This window comes from Pteropus vampyrus, unplaced genomic scaffold, assembly GCF_000151845.1.
Source record: "Pteropus vampyrus isolate Shadow unplaced genomic scaffold, Pvam_2.0 Scaffold21, whole genome shotgun sequence".
NCBI classification, from domain to species: Eukaryota; Metazoa; Chordata; class Mammalia; order Chiroptera; family Pteropodidae; genus Pteropus; species Pteropus vampyrus.
In genome coordinates, this window is record NW_011888802.1 from 9,431,558 (window position 1) to 9,442,261 (window position 10,704).

The following is a 10,704-nucleotide window of genomic DNA, read 5'->3' on the forward strand; positions in this document are numbered from 1 at the left end:
GAGAGGGTTTGGGAGCTGTGAGGCCAGGGCCCAACTGCCAAGGGTGCAGTTTCAGCCCATGCCAAAGAGATGAGGGATTGTGCCTACCTCCAGGTCCATCACTTCACTCCCAGTGATCTTTGGCTAGAAATGAAGTCCACAACTGGGACCTGGAATTCTCATTACTGCTCAGCTTGCAAGCCTCTCCTCTGGGAATCTACAAGAAAGGCTCTTCCCACCCCCTTCCCTAGGGACTGAAGTCTGGAGGACCCTGGGCCTCTCAGAGCACTGTGCTGGCCCAACTGCTCTCTATCCCTCCTTCCCGGCTAAATCTCTCATTGACCTGCTTTGTGTAGTTAAAATATTCTTCCGACTCTCCTGAAGCACCTGAACCCAGATTGTTTTTCTAAAAGCATGCTGCTTCTTTTCACTATTCCTTCCCTTCGAGTCCTTTCCCTCTCACTCCATGTACACACAAGCACAGATTCACATACCTTGCCTTGCAGACTGTTCTGAGTGTGTTCATATAACTATTTCCAAAGCTCACCTTACTTATTTTTTTTTTCCCCCAGGAGATTGCAATACTGCGATATTTACTATAGACTACAGGGGAGGAATGCTACCTATGGACAGTATAGCCCCACCTCTAGGCCCATGTCCAGCGGGACCTGGAGTTCCTGTTGCCTTCCTCAGACAGCTAGACGCAGGCTGCTGCTTCTAGCTGAACTAGAAGTTGAACTCCAATTTAAAATGGAAACTTCTCCATAACACACGTGTCATCAGATGTGTGCCATAGACTATCTTTGTTTGACTGATCCTGTGATTTTCTCCCCTGAATTTTTAGAAGTGTCGAATGGTATAGAGTTTTGTTTTCATTTGAAATACATTTCAAAATAGTTGCGTTTTAAGAATTTCACAGGATTCAGTGGAAAACTGGAGACATACTTATATTGAGGTAAAATCAAACTTTGGCAGGGAAAAGGTTTGGGATCACTGGCATGCCCAAACCTAGGCATTAGAATTTCACAGTCCTATCTATTTGTTTTTATTCTTTAATTTGTATTTTGATTTTATTGGTTTAACCTCTCTGTGCTTCAGCTCCCTCATCTATCTACTACCTAAGAATTTTTATGAGGATTAAATGAGTTAATATTTGTAAATATCTATAAAAATGTTAACAGTATGCGAATATTTGATGTTGATTCTCAAAAAGTTATACTTCTAAGAAGGCTGTGTAATAAAAGAATAAATGAAATGCTTAAATATCGTTTACTTAATTGCCAAGGTTGTTTTTGTTTTGTTTCGTTTTGTTGTTTTGATATTAGAATTAGGGTTAGTTCTTTTTTTATTCTCAGAACTATAAACAATTTTAAATAGTGATTGAATCAGAAGAAAGCTTCAGTCAATTATTAATCTAGCCTCCATTCAGTCTGGTTTTTCCATTGATTTCTAATGAGATTTTTATCTCAGAATGGAAATCATTGGTAAATGTTATGTTTAAGTATAGTTATTTTACATATAAATGGTGCACATAATCTTTATCAGTAGTGCCCACAACTGACTGAAGATGTAGGTGGGTCCAGAGAGCTGTTTCTTCACCTCCCAAGCTTACTGATGCACATGCCAAACATATAATTACAATTCTATTCTCTCCCTCTTCCTTATTTGTATCTGGGCCAACAAAACTTGGCATGAATTAAAAACATGGATGGTCTATGGCCATGCCACCTTGAACAAGCCCGATCCTGTTTGATCTCGGAAGCTAAGCAGGGTCGGGCCTGGTTAGCACTTGGATGGGAGACCACCTAAGAAGACCAGATGCTATAGGCATAAAACAAAAAAAATAAGGGATTGTAAACTGACAAAGTCCTTGCAATCTGTGAGGTAGACCAAGGGTTGCCTCGCTTAAAAAAAATAAAACTAAAAAAAGAAACATGAAACTATTGTCAGTTGCTATATTCATTCTTTTTTTTTTAAGTATTAAGCTTGGTCATTTTTCTTCTTCCACAAGTGTGTAAAGCTGTTCAAAATCCCCTTCATAGTTCTATTTTTGTAGACTGTTGAAAAATAGTCAAACTTTGCCAAGACATACACAAAAGAGTCCACCAGCTTAGATCATCACCATAGGTCCACATCCATATTTTTTTACAGAATTCAGTATAAATAAAATAGATACAACAGGTCATGTGCAATTTCAAGCAAGCTGATAGCCCCTCTCCCCTTCTCTCTAACACTAAGTACTGCCTCTCAAAAAATAAAACTCTAATATAGAGCATAGTATGCAATATTTTATTTTGTCCACTAAGGACAATAACAAAAACTTTCCATCATCTTAATTTCAAAAGAAGGCAATTTAACACAAAACAATAAAATGGACATATTTAAGAATAACTAACAGTCCTTAATATGGAATGCTTTTAGGATTTTCAAACTAACTACATTGCTCTTATTTTCCTCTTTTCATCATAGCTTAGGAACCTTGTATAATCTGTTGAGAGAATAGTGTGAGAGACACTACCATAGATCATGTTATCTATAATACAGTTGTCTTTGTCCGCTTGGGCTGCTATAACACAATACCATAGACCGGGTGGTTTAAACAACAAATATTTATTTCTCACATTTCTGGAGGATGGGAAATCTAAGATCAAGTTGCCAGCAGATTCAGTATCTAGTGAGAGTCTCACTGGTTCAGTGAGATCTTCTCGCTGTGTCCTCACAGAGTGGAAAGAGCTACAGAGCTCTCTGGGGTCTCTCATAAGGGCAGTAATCCCACTTATGAAGACTCCACCCTCATGACCTAGTTGCTTCCCAATGGTCCCACCTCTTAAAAGCATTACACTGGAGGTTAAGATTTCAACATATGAATTTAGGAGAGAGGACACAAATGTTCAGTCCACAGCAACAGTTTAAGCACATACAGCCCATATCTCCTGAGCACTCCACTTTTACCCCTTCAACCTGAGATATAACAAACTGATCTCGGTTTTAGGAAATGGTGCAAAGAGTTACTCTTTACTGTTTTATAAAATCAAGTCAACTAACTCTTTTTAAAACATCAAATATTACAAACGAACTTGCTAAATGCTATAGTAATCAGTATTTTATATTGATGCTTAGAATTAAGCTTCATAAAAATTGACATGTAAATTAGCAACTTCATATAAACAAATGCAAAATGGTTAACTTGCATTCTAATTATGTTAACATTACATACTTTAAACACATTAACAAAAGCACATAAGTGTGCATTTTATTCTGAAATCTCCAAGACCTTTTCTTTAAGTATAGCTTCACTGATTCGAATTTTGTTGATTAGATCATGTCCTTCACATATAAACTATATTCCAATTCATCTTCTGAGATTTCTAATATTGTTTTCAGCAAAAACAAAACAAAAACACATAAAACATTATCAAAATAATATGAGACTATAGATTTAGATTTTTGGCTTGTTTTCTTCATACTCTTTTACAGTATTTCACATACATTTAAGTCAACAGTGTTTTTTGTTTTTAAATCCTATAGGGGTTCTTTCTAAAGCATTCAACTTAGTTTTCTTAGAAACAACAATTTTCCCTTCCAACTCTTATTCTATTAGTTTATGTAACATTTAATGCAATTACATAATTACAATAACAACTAGCATAAATCAGTTTGGAAACAATTGATTTTTGGCAAGTCCCCAACTCTGACTGGTGGGATCAGAAACATAGAACTTACTGAAAAAAAGCCTACTAGCTCTAGCGAATACTCTGTGGCCTTGGGTCAATATGTCTTGCAGAGGAAAGAGAGAGTTTTGATTAATGTATTGAATATAAGAACCGATATGTCTGAGTTAACTATTTTCTCATTTAATTTCATTAACTACTAGAAAAGCTAATCATGAATGGAATACTAACACTTTAGCATTTCCACATCATTAAATGACACAGAGAAAGTTATAATAATTATATTCGTTAAAAATATAATTTTTAAAACAAAATTGTATCTAGAATATCTTGGCTTTTAAAGGAGAAAGAGAGAGACTATAGGTCTCGAGCAGCAATGTTAGTTAGATCTACTCTGTTTCCTACCCAAATTTTCAAGCTGACCATAGAGAAACCATTATATAAACAAACTTCATTTCATTCATTTTGCCCTCTGTATTTTTCAAAAACTCATGATTTTTATCACCCTTGTCATTTATTTTTTCTTTCAATCCCATAATAAATATTTTAAGGTCCTTTCTAGATAGTCAAGGAAGTATTTTTGACGTTCAAAGTTCTCCTTCTCAAAGTATAGCTATGCCTTGTTTCAGTCCTTCAGGTTCTGGTTTGCTAGGTTGATAAGTTAATAGTTAATAAGGTATATCAACATGAATATAATGTGAATTCACATTAAGTAAGGAGAATTCACAAGCAACATCTAAAACTCAAAACATCTTTAATTTATTTTGACCCAGAAAGTCAGTCTCTGTGCGAATGAGAGAGAATTTTTGGCATACTTGTTAAAATATAAGTTTCCATTGGAAAAGGGGCATGCTATATATAATTTCTAGAGGAGTACTACTCTCTTTTTAAGTCCAGCCAAAAAGGTTATTCTTAACAGAATAGCTAAAGTCACACCCTTATTGAAAGGCACCTAGTCACCTATAACCCACAAGCCACTGGCATCATGTTTCCCCTGAAAGTTAGAGGCATAAATCAAAGCAAACAAAATCCCCAAAAGTTAAGCTCTCCACTCTACGCAGTTTGGCTGAAACTCTGCCTTTCCCCTCTACCTCTTCCCCTAGCATTCCTGAAGCTTTCTGTTTTCTTTCATTGGCTTTAAAGTTATATGAGCTTCGCTTTTAATCTAAGGAAAAAAAAATAATTCCACAAATTTTGACTGAGATGTCACTTTTACATTGCATTACCTCTTTAAACTGGAGTTCTTTTTTAAAGTTCTTTTCAATTGTTCGATTATTTTTAATAAAATAATTTATTACATCTTCTTGTATTGTCAAATGTGGTTTGTTTTTAAAATATTTATAATATGTCCTTATCCATCATAAAGTTATAATTTAACAAGCATGCCAGATATATGCATGATACATATATATACACACACACACATATATGTGTGTGTGTATATATATATACACATATATGTGTGTGTGTGTGTATATATATATATATATATACACATATATATATATGTGTGTGTATATATATACACACACACACACAGGCTTCCTGGATCAAAAAAATTTTTAAAAAGCTTTTTTTCTAGTTTTGAATGTAATTTCTAAATTTGTCCCACTCCTTTGGTGAGATCGTTTTGTGGTGTGTCTTCCGTGCAAGGAGTAGGAGTCAGCCTTAATAATTAGGTGCCTACCAAAGTAGGCTTCTGAACTGTCTTAGTTTATACGGTTTTGAAGCCTTAGAGAAAGATTATATGTTTCCTTCAGTGTAAGCCACTAAAAGGAATTATAAAATTGATGTTTCTATAAAGCCTCTTTCAAAATATATTGACACTGTGGTTGATGGCCTGCATTACTAATGGTTTATAAGCAAGATTTGCAAAGATAGCTGATTATATACACGGTTCATTTTATAAGACTATTTAAAGGCTTTTGGTTGGTAAAAGTGCTATAAAGTATTTCTAAAAATACTTATAGGGTCTACCGATACAAAAAAGAAAAGTTAAAGAGTTCCATTGATCCAGATTCCTATATCCTATGAGGATTGGCCTGTCTCTGATTGTTTCATTGCATGAATAGATTAATTCTTAGTAAATCAGAGAATCATAGTGAATGGGACAATGCAATATGTAATTATGCCAATTTACTGAGGTGTTGGCATTTTTTTGTACCTATTCTGAGTAATAATAAATTAATATCTCTCAGAATAAGGCCAGAATTTTAGAAACAGTCGAGTCTTTTTCTTTCATGTGCACACATATGCCACTTAAAATGAATTAAATTTCAGAAGATTTAACTTAAATAACATCTAGAATTGTTCTCCATTGATGTTTTTCTCCCATGTACCTTTATCTGTTCCCAGTTTGGCAGAGGCAGGGGCTGGTGCAAAGGGTGTTGAGAAGAGTGACTGAGTAGAACGAAAATGAAGTTAAGAAAAAAATAAGTCAAAAAATTGGAATATTTGGATTGTGAAGAACTAAAAATAAGATGGCTGCCCTTATAGACCTTATATACAAGCAGAGGCAGAAAGTAAAAAAATAGACATAATAAGAAAGTAAATTAAATTGAATATTTTAAGACAATAAATGCAAAAAAAAAATAGGGCAAGAAAAAGATTGGGGAGATTTGCAGTTTTAAATGCATTCTACAAAGAACAAGGGAAAGTATACCTGACTCCAATTCTTGAGGTGGGGGTAGGGGGATTAGGAGACAGGCCCCTGCAAAAGAACCTAAAGAAATTTCTGATGAGCCTTTGCTCTTAATAAATAAGGAGTGAAATCAGCATTCCCTTTCCTCTTGCTTTCTCTTCACCCATCCAGCAAATGCTGGCAACTCTCTTAAACTCAGTTCTCTGTAAAAACAAGACTGAAGTGGTACAGGCATATCAGTGAAGATTCACTTTTTATTGTATATTTATTTTAAAAACATATAGACACATACCAAGAAACCCTGTGTCCAGCATCTCCTCACTACAGGCATTATGCTGTTTTCCAATACGATACTTCTATACATGTCCATTCTACGGATATTTCTCCTTGGAAAAAAACTCTCTGTGTTATATACATTTCTGTATCTTACTCAAGGATTATTTGTTGACTGAATAAATGAATTCACCTATTCATTCATTAATTGTTGAACAGTGGATTTCACCAGTCAAAGAAAAACAAAAGCTCGTTCTATCATGCTCCAAAGGAGGCAAAGGTCAAGTTCAATTTAAAGCAAATGTATCAATTTAGAGAGAATTTAAAGGTTATTTTTTATTCCCATAAATCTTAAACCAAGAAGAAAAAACTGGAAGAAAGTAAGTTTTTCCTTTCCTTTATACTAATTGCATGACTAGGTTGAAATGTATTATTCCTCTTCCTTCATGAACACACAACCTATCTAGTTCTGTATGTCCTGCTCATATGAATATGTCTGTTAGTGGGGAGAGTGGTATATAGAAGAGTCTATGCAGAGTTTTAGATACTTTGTAAAATGGCCACTTTTATGGTGTAAAAGTTACTACGACTTCTTCAGTTATAATTTACTCTTAAAAAATAGAATGTTTTGAGAATCTGGCTCAATATGTATAATATAATTTAGTATCTTTTCGACAACATAAAGAACCTAGATATTGGCAAATACGATATATTTTAACTCTATATTACAGTTAATAATAATAATGGCTAATATTTATCTCTGTGTACTATTTATGACCTTCAACCATTTACATATATTTTCTCACTTATATCTTAAAAACAACCTGATAGATATTAATTGATATTCTTGTTTTTAAAATAAGGATTGAGAGGTGGAAGGTTGTCCATGATTATAGGCTAGAAAATAGAAGAATCCAGACTCCCACACGGATCTTTATTGCTTGAAATTCCATTCTTTAAACATTGGTGTATATTGTTTCTACTTTAATATATATGGAAATGTTAGATGTTTTATAGACCACCTGAGAAGGTTTTGAGATGCCTTTAAGACTTCAGGAGAAGTTAAAAGGAATTGCTTAATCTGTATTATACTCTCAATTTTCTATTGTCCAGGATTGGCAATATGAAAATAAGTCTTGATTTTTGTTTCTTCTAGCATTCAGAACAATGGTAACTTTGCTATTCATTGAATCTCTATTAGAACTGAAGAAAGTGAGATTTTTTTTTTTAAGGGCACATTTTTTATTATTTCTTTTAAAGATTTACCAAAGGAGGATTTGGTGCTTTGGAAATGTTCAGAATTAAATTATTTAATTTTTCTTCAGTACATGCATGTTGACTAATTCTTAATAACTAGTAATCTCATATAAAATTAGAAATACTGTTCTACCTAGCTTGGAAGTTTTTAAGTAACAAAAATGCAGGATATTTCTAAGGAGTCAAAACAAAAATGAAAAATATGTGGAGTGCTTTTAATCTCTAATTCTAGTTTAGTTAATATTGTTTGAATGTACTCTATATCAACTGTGATAGTATTTCTATAATGTATAGCTAAAATGCAGTGGTTAATTTTGTCTGAAAAGATTAAAAGACATTAGAGCATGTCCTGCCTCCAGGATCAGGAGCAGGGGTACACACAGGGTAGAGCTCTGTAAAAGGTGGCCCTTGGTGGTGTGTCTTAGAATCCACCGATGCTTAGTTTCTTATTGCTGTCAGCCTAAACTTCACTGACCTGCTCTCTCTTATTGATTTAGGACTGCCAATAGTATACCCCTTGAAAAAGAAATATTTAAGAAAGTCCTAGTTAGGACAGAATTTTGTTGCCATTTCAGTTTTACCAGGTAGTGTTGTGATTACTGGTGCCTCACATTGACTTTTTCTTTTTTAGTCCTCACCTGTTCCACAGGGTACTATAGATTTTGTGGGGAGGGATGGGATTGGAAAGGTATCTCTTCTAATCCTAATCCTAACATCTCTTTTGCATTTTTCATGTCCCCAATTTAATGAGCTAGATATCATATTCAAAGATAATAATTACTAATCATTGGAGTGTTCTCATGCAGACAAATCCGTGTGTGGTTACCACTATCAGTTGTATCAGCTTTCTAAGTTAGGGAATACAATCATTTACCTTCACAAGCACATACCTGTGAATGAATGGTTATGTTAATATTCCGTTCAGTTGGTGAAAAGTCAAAATACAATCTGCTATAATCTGTTAAAGCTCTTTCAGAGTTTTAGTCAAAAGTCAATCTGCTAGAAACATCCATTTCTATCCCACATCTACTTTAGTTTTATATCAGGGATATGTAATATAGTATAGTAGTCCCCCCTTATCCTACCAAACCCTATATATACTATCTTTTCCCTATATATACATACCTTTTATAAAATTTAATTTTTAAATTGGGCAGTTTCACAGACATAAGATTTGTTCTTACCACAGATCTTAGCAACCTCAGCATACGATATTTTTCTTTCCTTCTTAAATCTAAAATTCTTACCTTTTCACTTGCAGGAAGCACTTTACTGAATCTCTTTGGCATATTCAAATTGCCAGCATCACTACTCTTGTGCTTTGAAGCTATTCTTAAGTAAAATAAGGGTTACATGAACACAAGCACTGTGATACCAGGACAGCCGATCTGATAATGGAGATGGTGACTAAGTGACTGACAGGCGTCATGTTGTATACAATGTGGATACACTGGACAAATGGATGTTTATATCTTAGGTGTGATGGATCAGGACAACATGAGATTTCATCACACAACTGAGAATGGTATGCAATTTAAAATTTATGAATTGTTTATTTATGGAATATTCCATTTAATATTTTCAGAGGTCAACCACAGATAACTGAAACCATGGAAAGAGAAATCACAAGTAAGAGAGGATGACTGCATGTAGTTCCCAGGAAGTCAGATGTATCAATCTATATCTAGCCCACTGCTGTACTTCCCCACTTATAAGGAATTAATTTTGATATCAGAAAAATGATATCAAATGATGTCTAATTGATTCATGGACAATGGAAGAAAACAGTGTCCCATGTGCTTTGAGACAGAAAACTTTCATCTGGGGGCCACAGATGCTCTGGGAATCACTAAGCCATCATAAATAAAATCTCTTACGAAGATCCATTTATAATACCAGCAGGTGATTCAGCACCTCATTTCTGTTTCTGTTTCTCTGATCCTGAGTCAGTCAGTTAATGATCAGCCTCTCCTGTTTATATTGTTCTGCTTCCCTGCCATTTTTATTACACCCTCCCATTCAGCCATTATCAATATTTTATGCCTGAGTCCCAACTCATTTGTGATTTCATAGCTCAAAAACCTAGTAATCTTGACAGATTCTAGTGTAACTATCTCCACTGTTTCTTAATCCTGGTCTCTTCCTATCTCTAGTCTCCCACTGGTTCCTACAAAGATTTCAACTAAGACTCTTTGCAAAATACTACATAAGTGTAAATAAAACCCCCCAAAAGTCCATCTCCCTTTTCATATAGAATTCCAAGCCTTAATTATTAAATATATCTCTAAGGGTACATTCATAAAACAGTTATTACATTCATGATTCTGCAGATATGACTTTCACAGTCATTGATTAATTTGACAAAAAATTTTGAGCGCCTACTCTGGCAATTATTTTAGATGAACATACATTAGACTTCATAATAGCTCTTTTTTTTTTTTTTTTTACCAATATTTGGCACTAATCTTGAACACTGGATATTGAAATAACCAGCTGCTATAGCTAATGCTAGATGTGGATCTAAACAATGTCTATAGGAAAAGCCAAGTCACTCAGTTAAGGTAAGATGTTAGTCATCTCTTAAACATTTAATATTGAAAATGAGAAGCCTTTTGCTAATCTTAGAGGTTAGTCTTTTCTTGAATATTTGATATTGTGAAAGCCAGCTCTTCTGGCTAAAGTTAGGAATTAGTAGTTTCTTAAATATGACCTATAATTGATTTGTCTGTCCCATCCATGACTCTAAATGCAACTAGCTCATCCATGCATAATCATTTAGAGTACACACAAAAGCCAGCAATAGATAATATGCAGGTAGTTAACCATACCATCCTGCTGTGTCTCATTAATCCCTTCTCTTGAGTTCTTACACAGATTCCTTCC

At 34.3% G+C, this 10,704-nt stretch overlaps 1 pseudogene; it reads left to right on the forward strand.

The window, feature by feature from the left end:
• Positions 1-1,690: 1,690 nt before the first annotated feature.
• Positions 1,691-1,809, forward strand: LOC111736707 (annotated as a pseudogene).
• The last annotated feature ends 8,895 nt before the right edge of the window (positions 1,810-10,704 follow it).